Source organism: Trachemys scripta, chromosome 5, assembly GCF_013100865.1.
Source record: "Trachemys scripta elegans isolate TJP31775 chromosome 5, CAS_Tse_1.0, whole genome shotgun sequence".
Classification (NCBI taxonomy): Eukaryota; Metazoa; Chordata; order Testudines; family Emydidae; genus Trachemys; species Trachemys scripta.
This window is the reverse complement of record NC_048302.1, coordinates 124,357,308-124,373,980: the sequence shown is the minus strand read 5'-3', so window position 1 is coordinate 124,373,980 and position 16,673 is coordinate 124,357,308. Positions and strand designations below refer to the sequence as shown.

The following is a 16,673-nucleotide window of genomic DNA, read 5'->3' as shown; positions in this document are numbered from 1 at the left end:
TTTGTAACTTATCAATACTCAATCACTGCCAGATGTGTGTACAGTTGATATTTAAGGAATAATGTAACTATGTTGACAATTATGGCCTTGTGGTCCTGTAGTGAGTGAGAGTCACCAGGGAATAACATGTCTCGGTGATGGCCCATTCAAGCTGAAGGGAGTTGTCACTTCTCTGCGGCTAGCTGATTATGTAATGTATTGCTCAACTGTCTACCTTTGCACCAACCCAGAAAAGTCAATGGAAAACCATCAAAGACAAACTATAAACATTGAAACCACTTGGAAGTGAAAAGGAATATATGACTGCGAGGTAATCGCCCTGTGCATGAAAAGACTGATTCACATATCACAGGGTAGAGAAAGACACACTGGATCCATTCACTGAGGAGGTACCTTGATGAACGGGTATGCTTCATGAAAGTCTGAGTCATAGCTCTCTGGGACTAGCAAGTGCTGTGAAAGACTGAACTTTAGGATCAGAATCCACATTATTAGATAGGAAAGGTAATTGTCAATAAGTGTAGGCCCTTGTTCATGTTTTATGATTTCATTTTATATGTAAGCATTGGTATCCATCAGTCACATTTGCTTCTATTGAATCTCTATTCTTTCTTAAATAAATTTCCTTTTGTTTTTCTATAACTGAATTCAAGTGCTGTGTGCGATACAAGAGTGGTGGTAAGGTAAAATTGATAAACTGGGATATACTCTTTCTTTGGAAACAGTGGATCTGGAATTTCTGTGGATATACAATGGTCAGGGACTGGATACCACAGGGAGATAGTTTCCAGGGATTTAAGGGGAGACTGGTATAACCAGGCTAAAACAGGGCTGGTACATTCTTGCGACCCACTTTTGGGTCATGACCCAAGGGTTGAGAAACACTGCTTTAAATTATCACATACTATTTTTTCCACAAGACCCCTAACTCCTGCTACCAGCTCCACTGGTGACATTGTGACACAAACCATTAGTGCCAATTGGCAAAGAGTTCACTGTTCTTTACAAGCAACTCCTGTCAAACTCATTATACCGGCACTGCAAGGTATTTACATGCCAATTATGCTAAACATTCATATGCCCCTTAATGCTTCTGCTATCATTCCAGAGGACATGCTTCCAGGCTGATGATGCTCATTAAAAAAATAATGCATCAATTAAATTTGTGACTGTACTTCTTGCGGGGAGAACTGTATGTCTCCTGCTCTGTTTTACCCACATTCTACATATATTTCATGTTATAGCAGTCTCAGATGATGACCCAGCATGTTCGTTTTAAGAACACTTTCACAGCAGATTTGACAAAATGCAAAGAAGGTACTGATGTGAGATTTCTAAAAATAGCTACAGGACTCCACCCAAGGTTTAAGAATCTGAAGTGCTGTCCAAAATCTGAGAGGGACAAGGTGTGGAGAATGCTTTCAGAAGTCTTAAAAGAGCAACACTCTGATGCGGAAACTACAGAACCCAAACCACCAAAAAAGAAAATCAACCTTCTGCTGGTGGCATCTGACTCAGATGATGAAAATGAAAGTGTCAGTCCACATTGCTTTGGATTGCTATCAAGCAGAACTCATCATCAACATAGATGCATGTCCTCTGGAATGGTGGTTGAAGCACGAAGGGACATATGAATCTTTAGCGCATCTGGCACATAACTATCTTGCAATGCCGCTTACAACAGTGCCATGTGAACGCCTGCTTTCATTTTCAGGTGACATTGTAAACAAGAAGCAGGCGGCATTATCTCCTGCAAATTGTAACTAACCTTGTTTGTCTGAGTGATTGGCTGACCAAGAAGTAGGACTGAGTGGACTTGTAGAATCTAAAGTTTTACATTGTTTTATTTTTGAATGTAGTTTCTTTTTTTACATAATTCTACATTTGTAAGTTCAACTTTCATGATAAAGAGATTGCACTACAGTACTTGTATGAGGTGAAATGAAAAATATTTTGTTTTTTACAGTGCAAATATTTGTAATAAATAATCAATATAAAGTGAGCTGTGTACACTTTGTATTCTGTGTTGTAATTGAAATTAATATATTTGAAAATGTAGTAAACATCCAAAAATATTTAAAATAAATGGTATTCTCTTGTTGTTTAACAACGCGATTAATCGCAATTAATTTTTTTAAACGCGTGATTAATCACAATTAATTTTTTTAATCGCTTGACAGCCCTAGTAAATAGGTTTCTGATGTTAGAGGTGAAGCCATCTTATTTACAAACAAAGTTCCTGCAGGCTCACTACATTTCTTTTGGCTGCTCCAACAGCCAGGAGGAAGGGATGTGGAAAGGGCATTTAGTGCTGCTCATTGTAAGTAGCACCCCATCATCTGATACACACTAAGGATCCTTTGTGATATGTTTAGGTCTCTTCTTGCACATAAGAATTCCAGAAGGGGATTCTTTAAACAGGAAGAGACAGCTAAAACTGATTGCATCCCCTTCCTGACTTCTCTGCAAACTGTTAAGATCTGTACTTCTAATTCTATATTGCAAAATTGAGAGGTTCAGGCAATTTGATAGAAAAATTAGGCTTGTGAATCTTATTCCAGGAGCAAAATTTTGACCACTTCACCTGTATGTCCGGTGCAGAGATAAATAGCCTCAAATTCTTGAGGGCATAGTCCAACATACCATTCAAACATCTGGATACCATAAAGGGAAGAACCATTATTCTTAATTTAAATGAAAAATACTACCATCATCATCCTGCTGCAAATGTATCAGTGGTCAGAGCCACAAAGCCAAGTAGACTGAGTCAGAACTTCTCCAAAATAGTCACTAAGATTGAGGGATTCCTGATCCCTATTATTTAAACTACTAAAGGGTGGGGGAAATTATATTTATAGCTTACTTTAGATGTAGGTAGTTTCTTCACAAATTTCTACCTCTTTGAATGTGTGTGTCATACATTAGATGATAGCAAAAGACACATACGAACAAGAGTTAGTATATATATGAGATATAAAAATATGTTGTACTGAGAAAACTCTCAATAATTTTTCCAGTTGATTATTTCTATCTAAAATATCACAAAACAAAGTCTAATGTAGTCTGAACTTTAAATACACTGCTAATATTGAGTCTGTGTAAGGAGAGAGAAGAAAAAAGTCTCAGAATTGAGTATGAAACCTTGCACACCAATTCCATTATATTTTGTACAATTAAATAGAGAGAGAGAGAGAGAGAGAGAGAGAGAGAACACTTTTGTTCTATTTCCTAAAGGAAAAGAGGAACTATCCTTCCTTTATGCCTCTTTAGGGCTGGATTGGAGAGATTATAGTAATTTGGGGAGATGAAAAAGGTTGTAGAGAAGCTCACTAGATTAACTTTTGAAATTCTGATTCTAAAACAATTTTTACTTTCTGCAATGTAACTGCCTAGGAGAGAAATAGTCTGCCAAATCAAACTTTTCCCCATTATTAAAGGGAGTGGTAAGAATGCAAAAAAAGGTTCTGGAGACAAATTTGAACAGATGCTCTATCACTGGAGGAAGACTAGATGGATTTTTCCTTAGAATTTTTTGTGACAATATGATTTCTTTTGGGGGAATGCATTGACCAGTGCACTCAAAGTCATGTGATCACTTTTCACTGATCAAAAATTCCCCTTACTTCTTTCCTTTCTTACTTCACATTAAGAGATATCTTTGGGTATGTCTACACTACGAAATTAGGTTGAATTTATAGAAGCTGGTTTTATAGATATTGGTTTTATACAGTCGATTGTGTGTCTCCTCACATAAAATGCTCTAAGTGCATTAAGTCGGCAGACCGCGTCCACAGTGCCGAGGCTAGCGTCGACTTCCGGAGCGTTGCACTGTGCGTAGCTATCCCACAGTTCCCGCAGTTTCCGCCGCCCATTGGAATTCTGGGTTGAGATCCCAATGCTTGATGATACAAAAACAGTGTCGTGGGGGGTTCTGGGTACATGTTGTCAGGCCCCTCCCCCTCCGTCAGAGCAACGGCAGACAATTGATTTGCGCCTTTTTACCTGGGTTACCTGTGCAGACAACATACCACGGCAAGCATGGAGCCCGCTCAGCTCAGCTCAGCATATGTCATCTGGGTGCCAGCAGACGTGGTACTGCATTGCTACACAGCAGCAGCTAATTGCCTTTTGGCAGTAGACGGTGCAGTCTGACTGGTAGCCGTCATCAGCAATCTGGGTGCTGGCAGACGTGGAGCTGCATTGCTACACAGCAGCAGCTCCTTGCCTTTTGGCAGTGGATGGTGTATTACGATTGATATCCATCATCGTCATATTCCTCAGTGAGTTCAATCAGAGGCACCCGGGAAACTTCTTCAGCAGATTCCTCTAAGAAATACTGAACCAAACTTTCCACTCTGGGCATCTGATTCTTCATTTTGTCTCCTGGAGACCCGGCAGTCCTATTGAACCGTCTTGACGATGATGGCTAGCAGTCGTAGTACAGCATCTTCTGCCAAGCATCCAGAAGATGCTGATGGCTATCAGTCATGCTGCACCGTCTGCTGCCAGCTTAAGATGTAAAAAATAAATGGACCAGATTTGTTCTGTATTCATTTGCTTCCCCTTCCCTCCGTGAAATCAACGGCCTGCTAAACCCAGGGTTTTGAGTTCAATCTTTGGGGGGGCCATTCTGTGTGACCGTTGTTTGTGTTTCTCCCTGATACACAGCCACCTTTGTTGATTTTAATTCCCTGTATCTGTACGCCATGTCGTCACTCGCCCCACCCTCCCGCCCTCCATCAGACACTAATTTCGTGCCTTTTTTTCAGCACAGACGTCATAGCACTGGGATCATGGAGCCCACTCAGATCACCGCGGCAATTATGAGCACTATGAACAGCACGCACATTGTCCTGGAGTATATGCAAAGCCAAAGCAAAACCAGGACCAGGCGAGGAGGCGATTGCAGAGAGGCTACGAGAGTGATGAGGAAATTGACATGGACATAGACCTCTCACAAAGTACGGGCCCCAGCAATGTGCAAATCATGGTGTTACTGGGGCAGGTTCATGGCGTGGAACGCCGATTCTGGGCCCAGGAAACAAGCACAGACTGGTGTGACCGCATCGTGTTGCAGGTGTGGGACGATTCCCAGTGGCTGCGAAACTTTCGCATGCGTAAGGGCACTTTCATGGAACTTTGTGACTTGCTTTCCCCTACCCTTAAGCGCCAGAATACCAGGATGAGAGCAGCCCTCACAGTTGAGAAGCGAGTGGCGATAGCCCTGTGGAAGCTTGCAACGCCAGACAGCTACCGGTCAGTCGGGAATCAATTTGGAGTGGGCAAATCTACTGTGGGGGCTGCTGTGATCCAAGTTGCCAGGGCAATCAAAGACCTGCTGATATCAAGGGTAGTGACTCTGGGAAATGTGCAGGTCATAGTGGATGGCTTTGCTGCAATGGGATTCCCAAACTGTGGTGGGGCGATAGACGGAACCCATATCCCTATCTTGGCACCGGAGCACCAAGCCACCGAGTACATAAACCGCAAGGGGTACTTTTCAATGCTGCTGCAAGCCCTGGTGGATCACAAGGGACGTTTCACCAACATCAACGTGGGATGGCCGGGAAAGGTACATGATGCTCACGTCTTCAGGCACTCTGGTCTGTTTCAAAAGCTGGAGGAAGGGACTTTCTTCCCAGACCAGAAAATAACCATTGGGGATGTTGAAATGCCTATCGTTATTCTTGGGGACCCAGCCTACCCCTTAATGCCATGGCTCATGAAGCCGTACACAGGCAGCCTGGACAGTAGTCAGGACCTGTTCAACTACAGGCTGAGCAAGTTCCGAATGGTGGTGGAATGTGCATTTGGACGTTTAAAAGTGCGCTAGCGCAGCTTACTGACACGGATAGACCTCAGCGAAACCAATATCCCCATTGTTATTGCTGCTTGCTGTGCGCTCCACAATATCTGTGAGAGTAAGGGGGAGACATTTATGGCGGGGTGGGAGGCTGAGGCAATTCGCCTGGCCGCTGATTACGCGCAGCCAGACACCAGGGTGGTTAGAAGAGTACAGCGGGGCACGGTGTGCATCAGAGAAGCTTTGAAAACAAGTTTTGTGACTGGCCAGGCTACGGTGTGAAACTTCTGTTTGTTTCTCCTTGATGAACCCTCCGCCCCCCCCCCCCGGATCACTCTACTTCCCTGTAAACTAACCACCCCACCCTCCCCTCCCCCTTCGAGCACCGCTTGCAGAGGCAATAAAGTCATTGTTACTTCACATTCATGCATTCTTTATTAATTCATCACACAACTAGGGGGATAATTGCCAAGGTAGCCCGGGATGGCTGGGGGAGGAGGGAAGGAAAAGGACACACTGCAGTTTAAAACTTTAAAACTTATTGAAGGCCAGCCTTCCGATGCTCAGGCAATCATCTGGGGTGGAGTGACTGGGTCCATGCTGGACCGGAGGCCCCCTCACTGTGTTCTTGGGCGAGGAGGCAATGGGACTTGGGGAGGAGGGCTGTTGGTTACGCAGGGGCTGTAGCGGCGGTCTCTGCTCCTGCTGCCTTTCCTGCAGCTCAACCATACGCTGGAGCATATCAGTTTGATGCTCCAGCAGCCGGAGCATCGACTCTTGCCTTCTGTCAGCAAGCTGACTCCACCTATCATCTTCAGCCCTCCACTTGCTCTGTTCAGCCCGCGATTCAGCCCACCACTTCTCCTCTCGTTCATATTGTGCTTTTTTGCACTCTGACATTGACTGCTTCCACGCATTCTGCTGTGCTCTGTCAGCGTGGGAGGACATCTGGAGCTCCGAGAACATATCATCCCGAGTCCGCCGTTTTCTCCTTCTAATCTTCACTAGCCTCTGTGAAGAAGAAACATTTGCAGCTGGTGTAGGAGAAGGGAGAGGTGGTTAAAAAAAAAGACACATTTTAGAGAACAATGGGTACACTCTTTCACGTTAAATTTTGCTGTTCACATTACACAGCACGTGTTTTCGTTACAAGGTCGCATTTTTCCTCTTATATTGAGGGCCTGCCGGTTTGGTGTGAGAGATCACTCATGCAGTGCCAGGCAACAGATTTCGGCTTGCAGGCAGCCATGGTAAGCCACAGTCTTTTGGCTTTTTTAACCTTCTTAACATGTGGGAATGGTTTCAAATAGTAGCGCCCTCATTTCCCATACCAAGCACCCATTGGGTTGGCCATTTAAAATGGGTTGCAATGTAAAAGGAGGGGCTGCGGTTTCCTGGTTAACATGCAGCACAAACCCAACTTCCCCCCCACACCCAATTCTCTGGGATGATCACTTCACCCCTCCCGCCTACCGCGTGGCTAACAGCGGGGAACATTTCTGTTCAGCCGAGCAGGAATGGGCACCTCTGAATGTCCCCTTAATAAAATCACCCCATTTCAACCAGGTAACCGTGAATGATATCACCCTCCTGAGGATAACAAAGAGAGATAAGGAATGGATGTGGTCTGCATGTCAGCAAACACCAGGACCATACGCTGCCATGCTTTATTATGCAATGATTCCAGACTACGTGCTACTGGCCTGGTATGGTAACATGTCCTACCATGGCGGACGGGATAAAGCAGCCCTCCCCAGAAACCTTTTGCAAAGGCTTTGGGAGTACATGAAGGAGAGCTTTCTGGAGATGTCCCTGGAGGATTTCCGCTCCATCCCCATACACGTTAACAGACTTTTCCAGTAACTGTACTGGCCGCGATTCCAGGGCAAATTAATCATTAATCGTTAAACATGCTTGCTTTTAAAGCATGTGTTATATTTACAAAGGTACACTCACCAGAGGTCCCTTGTGTGCCCTCAGGGTCTGGGAGCACGCCTTGGGTGAGTTCGGGGGTTACTGGTTCCAGGTCCAGGGTGATAAACATATCCTGGCTGTTGGGGAAACCGGTTTCTTCGCTTCCTTGCTGCGAGCTATCTTCATTGTCTTCTTCATCATCTTTCTTGTACTCCGAACCCACTTCCCTGTTGCGTGTTTCTCCATTGATGGAGTCAAAGCACACGGTTGGGGTAGTGGTGGCTGCACCCCCTAGCATCGCATGCAGCTCCATGTAGAAGCGGCATGTTTGTGGCTCTGCCCCAGACCTTCCATTTGCCTCTCTGGCTTTGTGGTAGGCTTGCCTTAGCTCCTTAATTTTCACGTGGCACTGCTGTGCGTCCGTTATGGCCTCTGTCCTTCATGGCCTTTGAGACCTTTTATAATATTTTGCCATTTTGTTTACTGCTACGGAGTTCAGCTAGCACTGATTCATCTCCCCATATGGCAAGCAGATCCCGTACCGCCCGTTCGGTCCATGCTGGAGCTCTTTTGCGATCCTGGGACTCCATCATGGTTACCTGTGCTGATGAGCTCTGCGTGGTCTCCTGTGCTGTCCACGCTGGGCAAACAGGAAATGAAATTCAAAAGTTCGCGGGGCTTTTCCTTCTACCTGGTCAGTGCATCTGAGTTGAGAGTGCTGTCCAGAGCGGTCACAATGAAGCACTGTGGGATAGCTCCCGGAGGCCAATAACATCGAATTCCGTCCACACTACCCCAAATCCGAACCACAAAGGCCGATTTTAGCGCTAATCCCCTCGGAGGTGGAGTAAAGAAACCGGTTTAAAGGGCCCTTTAAGTAAAAAAAAAAAAAAGGACTTCGTCGTGTGGACTTGTCCAGGCTTAATTCGATTTAACGCTGCTAAAGTCGACCTAAACTCGTAGTGTAGACCAGGCCTTTGTTCTTACTCTCCATTTCTGTGTCTTGTAGAGGCCTGATAAATGAGAAACTAACTGCAGAAGATTAAACCCATCTCACTTAGGTTCAAGATATGGACAATCAACTGTCTATATGACTGATATAACTGCCGATTCCTCCTTCCCTCACTCCAGCAGTGGGAAGAGCAGGAAGAGTAGTTATTCAGAAAAGGAGCAGGCATCGAAAAAGATTAAAGTAATGTATTGTACTGTCCACTTCCTTCTCTGTTTTTCTGCCGCACTGCAGTATAATATAAAGCAGCAACAAGTATATATCCATGCAATATAAAAGTCACATACAAGAAACTTACATGCCACGTGGTTTCTTGAATGGAAGCAGTAAGAAAACTAGTGAAATGATGAAAAAAGGAAAGGTTCTAACAAAAGGGCACCCAAAAAGTCATTAGCTTTCTTTTTTAAAATAAGGTTTCAGAGTGGTAGCCGTGTTAGTCTGTATCAGCAAAAAGAACGAGGAGTACTTGTGGCACCTTAGAGATTAACAAATTTATTTAGGCATAAGCTTTCCTGGGCTAAAACCCACTTCATCGTATGCATGCAGTGGAAAATACAGTAGGAAGATATATATACACAGAGAACATGAAAAAATGGGTGTTGCCATACCAACTATAATGAGACTAATCAATTAAGGTGGGCTATTAGCAGCAGGAGAAAAAAAACTTTTGTAGTGATAATCAGGATGGCCCATTTCCAACAGTTGACAAGAAGGTGTGAGTAACAGTAGAGGAAAAAATAGCATGGGGAAATAGTTTTACTTTGTGTAATGACCCATCCACTCCCAGTCTTTATTCAAGCCTAATTTAATGCTGTCCAGTTTGCAAATTAATTCCAATTCAGCAGTTTCTCATTAGAGTCTGTTTTTGAAATTTTTTTGTTGGAGTATCGCGACTTTTAGGTCTGTAATTGAGTGACCAGGGAGGTTGAAGTGTTCTCCGACTGGGTTTTAGCCCACGAAAGTTTATGCCCAAATAAATTTGTTAGTCTCTAAGGTGCCACAAGTATTCCTGATTCTTTTTTTTTTTAATATATAAGTTATTCATTTTGCCACCTTTTGACAATAGCAGAAAGGAGGAACAAACTTCAGCCTGCAATGGCAACAGTCAAATCACAACATAGTGATTTATCATGACTCCATTACTTCAGTGAAGAAATAAAATGGAGATGGGTTTCTTGTCTGACAAGAGGGCACTAGAAAGGGCCACCTTAGAAAGGCAAACAAATGCATTAAGAATGCAGTAGAAGTTGCAAGGATTCGCTGCTTGCAAGAAAACGAAGATAAGCGTTATTGTCAAGTAACTTAGGATCTGAGTTTTACCAACGTAATAAATGTTATAATTTACTAGGTCCAAAGTGTGATCTAGATTCTAATTTTCAAAGCTAAAAGAACTCCATCATTTTCTTACTGAGAAATCTAAATAGCAGGCACTATTTATATAGGACAAATAATACTTTTCATATTCCTACTGAACTCAAATTCCAGGAGTTGTGCAGACATGGCTAATATTGTTGTACAAACGAATTTACAAAATGTAGCCATGTTGGCTTGCTCGCCATAAGGAAAAAAAGCCTGTCAAATGGAAAATTACTGGGAGAAAATTATTTTCAAACTTCTAAAAGGGTTTTTATAAACAAGTTTATATATATATAACTTGTTTATAAAAACCCTTTTAGAAGTTTCAAAATAATTTTCAATATATATATTATATATAAATAAAAATAAAACAAGTCAGAGTCTCCATTTAAATTATTTCCAGTTGTTGCAAACTAACAGTGTTACAATGATAGCAGTTTCAACCAGGGACCAAAGACTGATTCTACCAACAAAGATCAGGATAGTTTTGACAGATATTTGAAGCAGAATGACACAAAAGGAAGGAAACTATGGAATCTTCTTAAAATGTAGGGAGTCTTTCAAACCATGATTTCCTAACATTTTACCATTTAGTTCTGACATTCAACTGCTTCAATCTGGCAAGGGGGCATATTGATTAAACTGATCGGTCCTAAGCAAGTCATAAACAATGAGTACTGTTGTAAACTACGGTAAATGACCATATATTAGATGAAAACTGTACAGGCTGAGAAATCAGTCTAATGCTTTTTAAGTTGTTTGGTGCATACCTTTTCAAAATAAAATTATCCAGTATCCTTTTATATCCAGTCTAAGATCAATTTACACAGAACTCTATGATGTACAAATAAATGTGGATGAGCACCATTCCTCCTCCTTTCCTCATTGTCTTAGATCATATATTTAAAGTGCACCTAGCCTAAGGGACAGTTTATAACACTTCAGAATGTCAGTTCAGTTTGACTGCCATATCCATTCTATATGATCAAGTTACAGCAGAAGATACTGCAGACTTGCAAAACTTAATCATGTTCTTACTCTAAGCATTTGAGCAGACACGTTGACTTCAAAGTGTTGACTATTTAAGATTAAGTACATGCATAACTTGATTTGCAAAATCAAGACCAAAAAGATTCAGTAATCCAGTACAGTCAGAGAGCAGAAACTGAAAAGGCCAGAAGTTGTGGTGCGGTGGGAGGAAGGGGGACAAGGGAATGAGGTGGGTTTTTTTGTTGTTGTTCTTTTTTAAACATCCTTTAGCCTACAACAAATTTATTGTTAAATTTACTTTTCTAGCAAGGAGTCTCAGCCAGCCAATCTGAACAAGTCAACTAAAAAATACACAAAATTTTAAATTTTAAAACAAAACAAGGCTTTGTTATTACAGAGCTATTTGGGATTGAGGAAATACACCATTTGTGCGTGTTACTTCATTTTAAAAGTACTTATTGGATTTTTAGAGATAACCCCCCTCAACTTCCAAATCCCACCCTCACAATTTCTCCCTTAAATCCAAGTGTCAAAATTAGGATTAAAAATCCTAATTGCACACACACCAACATTTTACCTGGGCTGTTTGCTAGTGTGTCATCAAGCCACTAGTCTCTGCAAATTTTAAATTTTGGATGCCAGCCCAGCTGCAAATAAAAAACCTTCATATGAACCACCACCAAGAAGTCACATGACCTCCATGGGCGGCAAGTATAATAGGCCGGGGAGGCTAAACCTCACCTACCATAGCCTGTGGCCCCACCCATGCTCCACCCCAGACCCCACCCTCACTCCCCGTCTCTCTATGCTGATGGGGTCTAAGCTTGGGCTGGTGGCCTGGAGTTTGGGGCTCAGCTGGCGGCCTGGGCTGGTGCTTAGGCTGGCCAGCGGCCCAGGGTGGCTCAGGCTGACCCAGGGCCTGGGCCGGGTCTCGAGCTGGTGCTCAGACTTGATCGGGGTTTGGGACAGTTTGGCTGGGCTCCTCCTGCCACGGGGGTGGAGGATCTCGGGGCTCTGGCAGGCGGGACCTTGGGTGGAAGAGGCATGGGGGGGGGGGGCTAGCCTCCCCGAAGGGATGGCGGTTCACCCATTGCCCATGATGAGCGCATACTAATGAGAAGCCACAAGAGCTTTCCATCCCATGTTGTCAATAAATAATAATACTTAGCTCTTATATTGCATTTTTCATCACTAGATTTCAAATACACATTACACAGTATTATTATTCCCATTTTACAGAAATCAAAACTGATGCACAGATAAGTGACGAGATTTGCACAAGTCACTCAACAAGCTAATGACAGAGCCAGGAAAAGAATTCTTGTCTCCTGAATCCCAGTCTATTGCTCTGTTTACTAGGCCATACTGCATCCCATTCATGACATATGTCAAATATATATACAGTGTTGTGTTTAAACAAACAAAAAATAGATAGTATAAACTCTGAACAAAACAACATAAAAAATGTGAATTGAATGTACAAGTGATTATGTATGTCAATTCATTTGAGTACAAGACGTATTTGAAATTAATTTTTTTACTCCTGGAAGAAATCAACTTCTACATAAAACTAGCAACTTTTATATAAAATAAAAATGTATGTCTAAAATAAATAGGATACTCCCACTCTTCAAATAAAGAAAAAGCAACAAAAAAACCCTCATATACACACGCACACCATGCAAATAAAGCATGTAGAGCATAATGCAACTAATGGTATTTCTTAAATGCTATCGTGGAACTGCAATAACTGTTAAATATTATTTTTGTATTGTAATACAGTTTCAGCAATGTGACTCACACTAATTTGTAAATATATTTTAATAATTCTGAGCACTACTCTGAACAACCTTCCAATCTAAGCAGTTCAATTTCATGTGTTTTCAGTGAATGCTGTTTCATCAAGATAATTCAGGGCTTTCTAACCACAGGTATCATAACAGATACCAGGAGTTGGGAGGAGAAAGAGTGGGATTATGTCCTGATACAGGAGGCTGAGAAAGAGTCCCAATAAAACATTTAAGATGCTTATAAGGTTTGCTATTGATAAAGTCCAGGGTGGACCACATGCTGACCTACTAGTTCTACTGTGTACTTTAAAAAGTTGAATCTTCCATCAGTACATTAAAAGTGTATATCTTTTTTTTTAACAAAAAATATTTTAATTTGTAATAATAATAATAATGTTTTCCCCAAACTTTATCACAATAGATTAACCATTAAAAGAAAAATTTCCATATTCTTTCCATATTCCACATAGCTAATCAGTAACTAGTATCTCCACTTAGCCTCTCTTCTTTGTCCCATTCCTTCAAGAATCATTATGATCAGCAACTTTTCTCCAAACAAATAAGCATGACATTCCTGTCCATATCACCCTATGAAATGATCTGCTCCATCAGCTGAAACACTTTTTCAAAAAGTATAACATAGCACCTTAACTTCATCTCAGCTGAAGTAGGAGTAGGAACATGGTCAAAGTCTGTTAGGCTGTATTCTTAATTCCCACAATAAAGACTAGCCATAATATTAAATTTCTGGTTTTATTTAAACTTCTTTCACCGCATAGGCCATTTTCTATTAGATACTGTCAACATTTTAGAAAGCGATCAAAAATATTTATACAGGGATCATATTCATGTTTTAAAACACGGAAGCCATTCAAAGCTTTATTTTCAGACAATAAACAAAAATGCTTTATTTCAGAAAAACTAAAAAAAAAAAGTGAATACAATGCATAGAATGACAGGCTTTACCCATATTGTTACTTGGTGAAATGAAAATCCTGCAAAGTTTTTTGTTTTGCTTTTGTTGGGGCAGGAAGGTTTTTTATCATTATTAAACATATAGAAGATTGATTCCATTCTCTTATGTGAACACTTATAAAATTGGCTGGTGAACATTCAGAACCAACAAGAAAGATCCATTTATAGAATTATTACGACTATACACTACAACAAAATGTTTACCTCAATCCTGCCCCTCCTTAAAAGCCTCTTCAATGTTAATTCCCAGAGCAAGGCTACAGGTCTTCTGCTAAAAAAAAAATCATCTCTAGATTCTGTAATCCTTTTCTCTTTAATTTCCAGTCTATGAAGAGAAATGATGAGATTCACATATGCATAGCGAGTGTGGATTTAAGTAACTTTCCATCTCACCATAGGTAACACATTTGATATAAACAGTAGCGTTGGACATTGAATCATTTTGTCCTTTAAGATTTAAGGTTTTATATTTGTATGTCTTGATATGTTCAACAAGCATGCAATTTTATAAGCAAATTGTTTGTATGTGGTTAATAGACAAATTACATTTCAATATATCAATATATGTGACATTAAGATTCATCATTCATCTCTGCAGGTTATTTCTGGGGGGGAGGGGGCAGAGAGCGAGCGTTTTCCAGGTTCATCAGTGATTAAAAGGTTTAAATGTGTTACTACTAATTCTGTTTAAACGATTTTTCCAACTACTACCATTCTATGAATATTTCTAAAGCAATTCCTTGTTAACGTTTTCATTTGTCTGTTTAAACTATTCTATTATACTTTTTTGTTTCTCATGGTAACCAATGTTATTTGACTTAACAGAAGCTGTTCAAATATTTAAAGGCACTCCGAGATGGCAGGAGTTTATCTAGGAGCATACATGTTGTGTCACATATATTCCTTTCCTCACTCTTATTTTTATCTTTCCCCCCAGAAATAGTAACAACCAAAAAGGATACTAACTGGACATATTGTATCAGGAACGTGTTCACTTCATCTGCTTATGTTAAAATTCAAGTTACAATGGGCACATTTAGAAATTACAAGCTTGGTAGTTAAAACAGATGCTTCTGACGTTCCTTCATATGTACTGTATCCCTCTGCCAATACCGTCAAGCGCAACGCAAGAACTAAAGTATAAACATCTGCAACACCTCTCTGTTTTGTTAACATTCTTTCACACATTTTACTGCTAACTCCAAAAAAGGAGGATCGACGGTGTAAAAACAGTGAAATTGAAAACATCTGTGAGATAGCTACGGAAAACGGAATGAAACATGAATAAACAAAAACATGGCGAAAGTGGCCTGGGGTTGTTACACTGTCAGATCATTTTTCCAAGCCCAACATCAAGGCTTTTGTTACAACCAAAGCGGTCATTTGCATGGAGAACCAACAGGGTTTCTTCTTCTTCAGCGTTTCCCAGATCGTAACACACACTCGCTCTCTTCCATACACACACAGGCAAATCTTCCCCGTTGCAAACAAACAATACAGCGAAACACACACATTTTCGCAACTGCGGAATCTACAGATTACAAACAACACTCGGCATACTTAATAGTTTGGTGCTGAGACGTAATTTAGCCATAAAATAACAGACAAACCTTTGGAGCGCTGCCCCAGCCGGAGTTCCTCTCCCTCTCCCTCTGCTCTGCTGTTACTGACAAGATCAGGCTGAGATTAACAAGTCCATGCTACTGAACAATCTTACTCCTCAGGTTATTCCACGCACTTTGTGTGCTCTAAATAATATCAAACTTCTCAAAAAGTTTAAAAAATAGTGAATGAGAGAGAAACAGAGAACAGTAATGGGAAAGCAGATAACATTGTCCGTGCAATTATTACAGCAGCACGAAGGACACTGCTCTATAGTTTAGGCTGTGTCAGCACTTCCATCTAAACCCCTATTTTCAGGGGGTTATAACTCAAGCCAGCAAAAAATTGCTCTTAGCTAAAAAGAGTGATATTTTTCTTTTTTATATTTTTAAAACATCCATTTAGCCTATTCAAAAAGTTGCAGGGACACAAAAGTACACCTATTTTATCAGCTCTGGAAGTCTTATTTGCACTTTTCCAATATAAATAAAACACTCATTTTTAAAAAATAAAATTTCACAGACCTTTGATCTACAATGTGAATCTGGCACTTTACTTTTTATAAAAACACAGTAATAAATATTAATATTTGAAAACTGGGTAGTCTGAATACACAGTAACTTTTAAAGAACTTTTAAGTGACTGTGTTGGATAGTCCTGGAGATACTGTCTATTCAAAGAGCTGGTCAGCACAGACAGTGGCCCTTGACAATGTGCATCATCGCTAATCCTCTAAGGCAGCTTTGTAAAATTCTACTCACACCACTTGCTGGAAGCAAATACTTTTTCTGACAGGCAAGTAGTAAAATGTCCTCATCATCATGGTAAGGTGGCTGAACATAATTTTTGTTTGCCCTGCAATGGCTACTTTACAATGCTGCTCTAAGGGGTGACAAGGCAAGCCAATCTGTACTCTTGTTCAATCTTTGACCAATCAGAGTCATTGACTGAACTGGTGATGGTTTTATGGTGTGGATAATTGACCCATGGAAACTTGACTAAGATGGACAACTTATTTCATATAGATGACTAAACAGCCAGGACACAGTTGCAACTTTATAACTTTTGCTTTTAATGTACATCTTTATTAGGATTGTTCATCCTATATACCCATAACCAAGGAACAACAGTCCTTTCATAATTACAAGTCAACTGTCACAACTGCAAAACAAGCATTGAATTCTATTCAAATACTAGTACTTTTTTTGGTAAAATGTAAATATACATGGATTGA

At 40.9% G+C, this 16,673-nt stretch overlaps 1 protein-coding gene across 1 annotated transcript in view; it reads right to left on the bottom strand.

Moving 5' to 3' along the window:
- The window catches only part of CTBP1 (C-terminal binding protein 1), a 408,882-nt gene extending 393,283 nt beyond the window's left edge, over positions 1–15,599 (bottom strand). The window contains exon 1 of the mRNA XM_034770880.1: positions 15,448–15,599. The gene's annotated coding sequence lies outside the window, so the exon portion shown is untranslated. The remainder of the gene's footprint in view (positions 1–15,447) is intronic.
- Between the last annotated feature and the right edge of the window lie 1,074 nt (positions 15,600–16,673).